Below are 9,339 nucleotides of genomic sequence, written 5' to 3'. Positions count from 1 at the left end.
GGCTGAGGTCACTTGGTCTCCTCAGCCTGCAGAAGACTGAGGGGAGACTTCCTTGTGGACTTCAACATCCTCGTGAGGGGAAAATGGAGAGGCAGACACTGATCTGTTCCCTGTGGTCCTCAGTGACAGGACACGTGAGAGTTGTGTCAGGGGAGGTTTAGGTTGGATATCAGGAAAAGGTTCCTCACCCAGAGGGTGTTTGGGTACTGGCACAGGCTCCCCAGGGAAGTGGTCACAGCACCAAGCTTGACAGAGTTCAAGAAGTGTTTGGACAATGCTCTCCAGCACACAGTGTGATTCTTGGGGATGGTGCTGTGCAGGGTCAGGGGCTGGACTTGATCCTTGTGGGTTCCTTCCAACTCAGCTTATTCTGTGATCCTTGCAACACAGCCAGCTGTTGAGCTGAAAAGGTGCCACACATTTCAGAAACCAGTAAACAATTCAAGGTCGAATAATCATAAAATGAAGCTTTTAACTTTTGGTTCAAGCTTTCTGGTGTTCTCTGCCCTTGGCAAGACATCTAGCATATGCTGTAACCTTGCAGATACAGGCTCTCTATCTGAGCAGTTTTATGCTTTTTAGAAGTCTAAAACACTGCTTACTGAAGAGATCTGAGAGGGCCAAATATCCAAATGATCCTATGTCTGATGATGGTCAGCTTCTGAGATCTGAGCTTGTGGGTGTTGCATCCCTGATTCCATACAAGTGGGTGTTCAGTCCTTCCTTCCAGCAGTACAGCTGGAGCTCAATGCCTCAGAGGGCTGGAATTGCTGCTGTGATGCCAAAGCACTCAAGTTAGAGGGCAGAGGTGTCTTCACGTGCAGCGCTGGGATTTGGGGGGAGTCTCTGAGCCCAGAATTCTCAGCCCTTGGCAGAGTGCTACTCCCAGGGACAAAGCCCCTGGGACAGCCACACTGGCTGTGGCCCCCCTGAAAAAAATCCAGGTGGCCTCTTGCAATCCCAGAATAGACTTAAGCTCCAGGCAGTAGCTGCTGTGCTCAGATAACACACCTTGCTGTCCAAATCTCAGCTGGGGCTTGAACAGCATCATCCTTCACTTCCCTCCTCCTTTCTCTAAAAGTGAGAGTAAATGTTGCTATACAGTCCTAGCAGGCAGTCACCACATTTGAAATTGGTATACTTATTTAATGCTCTGTATAATTTAGAAACTTGGTTTCATTCATTCAGGGTTGAAAGCTTTCATTTGATTATTATTCTTCCATGCTTTGCATATCATGGTGCTATACAATCCTTTGTTTTCACTGCTGGTTATCTAGCTGGGTTGGAACCCATCCTCTCTGCTGCACTGAGACATAATGATTCATCAGAAACCCCTATCTCCTGAGAAAATCAAATAGATTTAAAATGGCACTTTGCAATCTGTCGCAGCAATGGGGGCTATTACACTCTGGTCGCTGGAGAATTTAATGTAGTGTGTGTCACTGCAATCAGCTGAGCACATCAGCTGATAAGATTGTGGGTTTCATCCTGGAGAGATTGTGAACTGTCAAATAATGAAGATTAAGTATGGGAATGATGCCGTTCCTGCTATTATGCTCCTTGTCTGTGCCCCATCATGTCTTTCCTTGGCTATTGCATACATCATGTTGTGCTGGTAATGCTCAGGTTCATCAGGAGGGTCTCTGAGAACTTGAAATACTCCTTGCAGGACTGTTTTTGTGGCTCCCTGCTAGGTGGGCTGCAGTCTTTCCTGTGTGAGGCACAGCTGTACTGTCTTGAGGCTTGCCTTCAACCCTGAGGGGAAAAGGGAGAAAATGCTGCTAAAAAAACATGAGACAGAAAAGAGTGGGCCTGATGTGCCTGGGTGTCACACTTCTAATGGTGTCTGTGGAAGATGAATGCTTCCTCTCCTAAATTTTCTCTCCTAAATTTCTTCACTAATGACTCTTTGGTCGGATGTGAGGCATTACGTGGCTGATTAGAATTTGAAGCATCACATGACTGGAGCATCTCTTATGAGGAAAGGCTGAGGGAGCTGGGCTTGTAGAGCCTGAAGAAGATAAGACTGAGGGGATCTCATCAATGCATACAAATATCTCAAGGGTGGGTGTCAAGAGGGTGGGGAAAAACTTCTTTCAGTGGTGTCCAAGCAGTGAGTAGTTTCAGTAGTGCTTCAGTAGTGACAAGAGGAGCAGGGTTACCTCTAATGAAGGGACTGTAACAGGGAGATGCCTGTTCTGTGGCTATTAAGGATGAGCTCTTCAAGTTCAAGCTCTTCAATCTCACCTGCCTTCAGGTCCTTTGAAAACACCCCTTCCCATGATTGATGGTTAACAGTGCCGCCTCTGCAGCTAAAATCAGCAACAATTTGATCTTGCAAACAGTCCCCTGGGGGCTGCTTCAGGGGCTTTACAAGAGTGAGCCTGAGCACTGGCACATTACCTGTGTGTGTGCTGCAGACTTGGGATGCTCCATCCTGAGGCCTTTCAGAGCCTTCTCTCCCCACTGCTCCTCTTGTTCTGTCAGCACTGGAGCTCCGAGCCCTTCCTGTAACTGGGAATGTGTGTGTGCAGCTGGGCTGTCAGCAAGGAATGGATGTGGGCGAGTGGCTGAGGGAGCATGAATGAATGATTGAGCAGAGGCAAATGCAATAAAAGCTGTGGGTGGAAAGAGAAGGCTTGGAATCAGCTCACCCACCACTTTAATGTGTTCTTTACAATGAGGTGTACAAGCAAGAAGAGAATGGAGGGGTCTTTACTCCCCCAGCTGTTGGAATACAATGTGGTTTTGTCTTGGACAAGTTTTTGCTTCCATGCTCCCTTTAGGAATGGGAAAAATGCCCTGGTTGCCAGTGTTCTTAAAAACATACTTAAATTTCCTGAATAAATAAACTGCAGTTTCTGTGGTGAGTGCAGGGAGCCTTGCTTAACTTAATGCTCCGTGAAAAGCTGCTAGATAAGGAGAGCTTGGCTGTGTGAGACTGAGCAAGCAACTGACTATGGGATTTTGTGATATCCTAAACCCCAAAGTGTGTAGCAAATAGATTAGGTCAGTGAAGCAAAACAGACATGTGGATGTTTCATTAGTCTCTTCAGCTTGATGCTATCTGTGACTTATTCATGGGGAGGGGAAAAAAAAAAGTGTGTTTCCCACCACTGAGCTGGTTTCTCTCTGGGCTGTATTGTGGTTTGGCTGTAGCTGGCTTGCAGAAGTTTAAGGAAGAATAAAAAAGGAAATTTCTGTGTGGTTGCAGAAGGGTTGGCTGGCATGCCAGGAGGAAAAACCATGTCCTTTTTGGCCTTCTGGGAAGGAAACCAAGCACAAGGGAGACGTAAGAAGTGTGTGGGTGGGTATCTCTCAGCTTTTCTCCCTCAAGGCATGTAGCAGGCTGAGATGGGAGCGAATGGAGGGAGGAGGGCGTGCAGCAAGGGCTCCAGCGAGGTCGAGCAGGAGAGAAACAAACATTATTGTTGTGTGACTTCCTTTGAACTAGGGGACTTAGACGCCTTCCTGTAGTGCATAACTTGTTCCAGCCCTATCTAATCTCCTTTGCTTTGATTTTGGTTTATGTTAATTTGGTATTCTGTGGAAAATGGAGCAAAATTTCAAATTCCTCTGTCAGCTGCCTGTTAATACAGGTAGCTCGAGCTCTTCATTGGGGTTACTCTGTAACCTTAGGGTTAATAACCTTGTAAGTGAACTAAGCCAGGCTCCTTCCGAGGCAAAAGAGTTTCTTCTCACCCTGCTGTTGGTGTCCCAGATTATTCCCACATTCTAACACATGCAGTTCAAGTCATGTGCTTCCTCAGGAACGCCACTACCATTTTTTCCAGTATTTTGCTGAAACATAAAGGGGCTGTTTAAATTAGCTTGGAGAAGTGGAGCTTGCTGTAATAATACAGAATTTGTTAGAACTTTGCTTTGACTTCAGTTGGACAGTGATCAGAGAGGCTGTGCAGGTTAGATTTCTGCTTTTCTTAGGCAGCATCATAAAAAAAATCTAAATTATGAGTTTTCCAAGGCAAAATTGTGGTTTACAACACTGGACTGTAGGAAGTAATTCTGTTTCAAGCACCAGCAGAAGTGTAACTTTCTCAAAGATTCTTTTGGGAAGCTGACCCATGCTCTGGGGATCTGATTTTGTTAGTATCCTGATCTCAGCTTAATTTTGCAAGCAGTTAGTGTTTTCACTCTGAAATGCCTCCAGTGCGCAATTCTGTTTATCTTGCAAGGCATACAATTAGGCACAAATCTGACATCTAATATGTAAAGCTGGTAAAACAAATAAGAACTGTGTTCAGATCATCAGTCAGAAATAGAATGCAAGATCTGGTTAATGACACCTGAGCCAAACAAACAAACAAACCCATAAAAATTGAGGAAACACATAACTGAATGATGGCAATTGAGTTCAGTGCTCAAGCTCATGTAGCAGGAAATATTAACAAAAAGTATCCAGAAAATAAATAATCCTATATAATAATTAATGATAAAATAAATAATCTTGTTATGATGTGTCTTTTCCTGAGACTCCTTTTACAGTGTGCTCACATCTTGTAAAGCTGTTTTAGGTGGGCAGGAGAAAATAAGAAACGATGTGACAATGCTCAGAAGGCAATGAAATTGTCAGAGAGGAATGCCACCACTTCTTTCTTTCTCTTGTTTCTGGAATGACCACAGGTGTCTGATGCAGAGAGATTAAAATACTTCAGTCTTTTCCCCCAGGAGTTAGGGTGGTTTTAGCCTCTTCTCAGTAAACTAAAGTGAGTCAGGTCTGGCATAAAGGCAACTTAAAACTCATTCGATGGATTAAGGAGAGAAGAATCCTCTGCAGAGCTGAGTAGAATTTTCTCACTTGTTTTGGTCTCATCACTTTTCAGTCACTCTTCCTTACCAGAGCAGCACTGTATCACTGCTGGGCCTGATCCATTAAGTGAGATTGAAACTCTTGAACAGGAAGGCAGTGGAAATTGTGCAAGATAAAATATGCACTGCAGTTTGTGGTACCTATGTGCCATTGTGTAGTAATATCAATCCCAAAGTTTTTAGTGTGTTAAGACTGGAAAAAGTGATTTTTAGAATATTTTGTACTTTTTCTCTTCCTTTTTTTTTTTTTTTTTTTTTTTTAAGTGAGGAAGCTTGCTTGGCTCCAAAGGTAATAGATCAATAGAGACAGCATCAGGAAATTTGTTTGTGGCTTCCTGTGGTTATAGATTCACTGAACCCACCCTAAAATAGAAAACTAATGAAAGTACTTGACTATGGTCTGTGATGGAGTTTTTAACTTAAATGAAGGCTTCCCTCTTGTGGTAATGGTGCAATTTACCCCTTGCCTAATCCTTTCCCACTCTCCATCTCCTTTGTGTCTCTCCACACCTCCTTGAGTGCTCTGAGCCAGAACTATGACTTGGGAGAATGGCAGCTGCTGGCATTTGCTTGCCTAGGATTTGATGTCTAGGTTTTTGTCCAGATTTTGATGCCTAGCCAGGTATCAGATTTGGGTGGAAAAGGACAGATGAGGTCACCTGCCATAAGCTGTATGTTCAGTTAGTTACTGCTGCCTTGTGGTGCCTGACTCTCATTTTCTGAATGCGACTGAAATCTAAGCTGTGTATAATTTACATGATGTCTGTGGGATCCTCATCTCCAGCCTGAGGCCATGTGGGTGTTCCTGTGGTGCAATAAACAGCAATTGCCTGTGCCAGCCCCTGCCTTGCAGGTGGAACTGCTTATGATAACCTCACAAACTACAGCAAAGTTTAACAAGTCTGCTTTGTGATCTCCATTTAAGTTTGGGGCTTTTTTCTTTATCTATAAATATCTTTGTATGAAAGACTTCTGATAACAGCACTTAACCTAGCAAAGGAAGGTATTGCAAGCACCAGAGAAGGTGACTGAATTACCCAAATCCATGCTAGGAAAAAGTCCTTCAGATAATTGTCAGAGCTGAGTGTCTTGCCTTGAAGGGCACTGGATCCAGAGCTACTTTCTCAAGAGTTGCTGTAACCCAACCAAGCCTCCCAGGTTAGTGCCCTGGGGTGAAATCTTTTGGCCTGTCTTCTGCCAGGACTGAAAACACTGATTCATAATGAGGCATTTTAGCATTAAAATTGATGAACTTTAATGATGACTGATTAAAAATGCTGCTTTTTGTATTTTTGTTTTAAACCAGACTAGGTACATTCTCTGTATAGATGGTAACAACAAGCTTTTTCTGGTGAACATTTTAGTATTGTATGTCACTCGCATCCGCAAACAATTGCAACTTATGTGTGTATTTTACAGTGTTGGGCAGCCTCAATGGATTCTTCACCTCTGTGGGACCCCTATTCTCTGTGTGTATGGAAGGGCCTTGCATAAATGAGCTGAGACCTGAGTGCTTTATTCCTGGTTGGGTTTTTTTTTTTTTTTTTTGTTTTTGTTTTTTTTTTCTCTCCTGTAAGAAGAGGCTGATCCAAGTCTTTGAAATTACTGTTAAGAATTGACATTGCTGCTGGTATAGGTATTCTGATTTCTTGTACTAGGAGTCTGGCACAAACTGACTGCTGCTTCCCTGGGACCATTTTCTGCCTCCATTAAACTCTTCCCTGCCCTCTGGATGCAATTCTTAATTTCAGCTACTGCATCCCAGTGTGTCTAGAGCGGCTGAGTATGTCCCTCCACCTTGCTTGTTGATGGCTTGTCTTGGGGCCTATTTCTGCAATGACTCACTGGATTGTGACTCTGAAGTTTGTCAGGAAGAAAGCTGGTTACAGTAAATGAAGGGGATGAGCAGTCAGTCTGCGTGGCTCTGCCTCCTCTTTGTTATTCACGCCCCCTGGAGCACTGTCAGGACAACTCTTGTCATTTTGTTCCTGCTCTTCTCACAGTAGATGCTTCCTGTGAAGACTGACATCTATCTTCAGCACCATTTACATTCCTGCATAGATTGCAGCTTCTTTAGTAAAATGAAGGTAGGACTTGATATTTATTCTCAGTCTGCTGCATGTTACACTGCTGTTGAAATGCTGTGAGTATTTTCTTACAGGATGAGCATCCAGCAAGGCCATGCAACCCCTCCATGGATGACAGGCTACATCCAGATGGTGAGTTACCCCTGCAAAAGTGGGCAATCTCTGAGCACTGCTGGCTCACTGAAATGTCTCCTGTAATGGGGCTCCTGGCAGATCAAACTTGCTGAGAACTGCAGTCACTGCAGAGCTCTCTGCATTGTTTTCCTTTCTCCTGGATGTCACTGTGTTAAAAGTATTTATTTTTCAATGAGTTATTGGTTCAAGTTTAATAGAATACATATTGCCAGCTGGAAGTGTGGAGTGGTGTTATTGCTGATGGGTTGGCTACTGAAGCTTACTGAAGCTTGGCCCTAGCTTACTAATGAAATGAAACTAATATTTTATAAAGGAAACTAACATTTCAGCTGTTTTAGCTAATACTTTAGAGCACCTACAACATGGATCTTGCCTCAGTTAGGCTCTCAGGCTCCTGTGATTCACTTGATTGTTCATGCACTGCCTGACAGGCAGTTGCTGAAGTTCCCTGTTAGTGAAGCACATTGGTTAGCAAAACTTCAGGACTTCCTTTGTGTTGGAATGTCTGTTTAGAAACGAGTCTGAAGTTCAGTGGCACACCTTGAGGAAAGCTATGGAAATCCTGCAGCAGCAAACAGACTGTGAATACTGAATATGAGAGGGATAGGGAACAGATGATATTTTTTTTTGCAGAAGTATAATGATTTTACTCGTAGCTTGAACATAATTAACTACACTGAAATGAAGAAATTCCCTTTGGGAAGGAAAAAAAAAGTAATCCATCCCTTCATTCCTCCTCTGGGTCTTGGCTGGCTGCCTCAAACTATGGGTGGGTGGGAATTCTGTGTGTGTAAACAAAACCCAAATGAACAAAAGCCCTGTTTTCAACTTGTTGCTTAGCCATTGTGGAATTTAATACCATAGAAATTGCATTTTTATGGATGACACACAGTTTTTCAGGAAGATTTTGTAGACTGGCAAGTGTTGATCTGGGTTTTGGTGGGGTGTATTTTGTTTGGTTTGGGTTTTTGATGTTCTACATTATAATATCAAGAGTCAGAGGAGACCAGAGTGATGAACCAAGCAAATCTGTGCTGTAGCAGAAGTAGTTCTTCATTAAAGTGACAACTGCAAGTTTTCCCTATTGCTGTCTTACATCCTTTTGAGACTGCACTGCACTCTGTAGTGGAGATGAAAATACTCTTGCTTTTTGTAAAACAGGGCTGCCCAAAGCTGTAATGCTGGTGCTGCCCTACTTGGGACACCTAGAGCAGGGCTTGGATGAAGCAGCAGAGGCAGAGAACAGGAGCTGCTTTGTTATGGGTAATCCTAAATTCTCCTGGGCTGGAAACTGTGGAGTGTCACATTAGAGATGCAAATACACTCATGCAAACAGAGTGAACTTCTATTTCCTGAGGGGAGCTACTCTCAGGCTTCTGCTTTGTGTGCTTGGCAGTGTGGCTGTATTGTTACTCTATTTTTCCCCAGGAAAAACCACACTGTTTCCTTGATGTAACTGTCTGTGCTTTATTTTTGCAAATTTCCAGTTTTGTAGTTTGTTACCATTGACCACAAGTCTCTACATTGCCCAGGTGCCCTCTCACTGGACCACAGGAGCCACAGCCTCTCCCTTGCAGCACAGAGAGCATCCAGATCCTGCCTGGAGGTTTGGGAGGACTGACCCCCCTCCCAGGAAAGGTCCCTTCATCTCCTCTGCTACAGAAACAAGCAACAAATGGCAGAAAAGACAGCAGGTGCCAACATGACAACCGTTTTCATTTTTTGTATTCTCTTTTCCATCTATATGTTGTCAACTCAGGAATGCTTGCCAGGGCCTACACTGACTAGCTGGCTTTGTAAGAATATAAATACTATATATATATATATATATAAAATATAAATATTATTGAGGGGAGAGAGAAGGCCCTCTCAAGAGGGAAATAACAGCCTACATTAATTTAGATTTCCAAATAATTCTCCCCACTCCCATTTCCATGTAGCCAAGTAAGTCTTAAAACATCTCAGTTTCTCCCCTATGGAGCCTGACAGCCTCATGGTCCTCAGTTCACAGACACTGACTGCATTTCCAGCTCTGGAATACATTGCACATTTCAGAGCTTTTCCTGTGGTTCACATAGCTTTGTATGGTACACAAAGCCATGTAGCCACACTAATACAGCAGTCACTGAATATTTATGACTTCATAGCCATACATCTGCAGTATTTGTTGGGAGTGTTTCTAACAGAAATGCAGGTTTTCCCCAGAGAACTAATAATTTACTGAGCATGTTTAACCAACCCATTTAAAATAGAAAATAGATTTTTAATTAGTCTAAATCTATATGCTTTC

Source organism: Haemorhous mexicanus, chromosome 4 (assembly GCF_027477595.1).
Source record: "Haemorhous mexicanus isolate bHaeMex1 chromosome 4, bHaeMex1.pri, whole genome shotgun sequence".
Lineage (NCBI taxonomy): Eukaryota > Metazoa > Chordata > Aves > Passeriformes > Fringillidae > Haemorhous > Haemorhous mexicanus.
The sequence above is the reverse complement of the archived record's forward strand: the minus strand, read 5'-3'. Positions refer to the sequence as shown.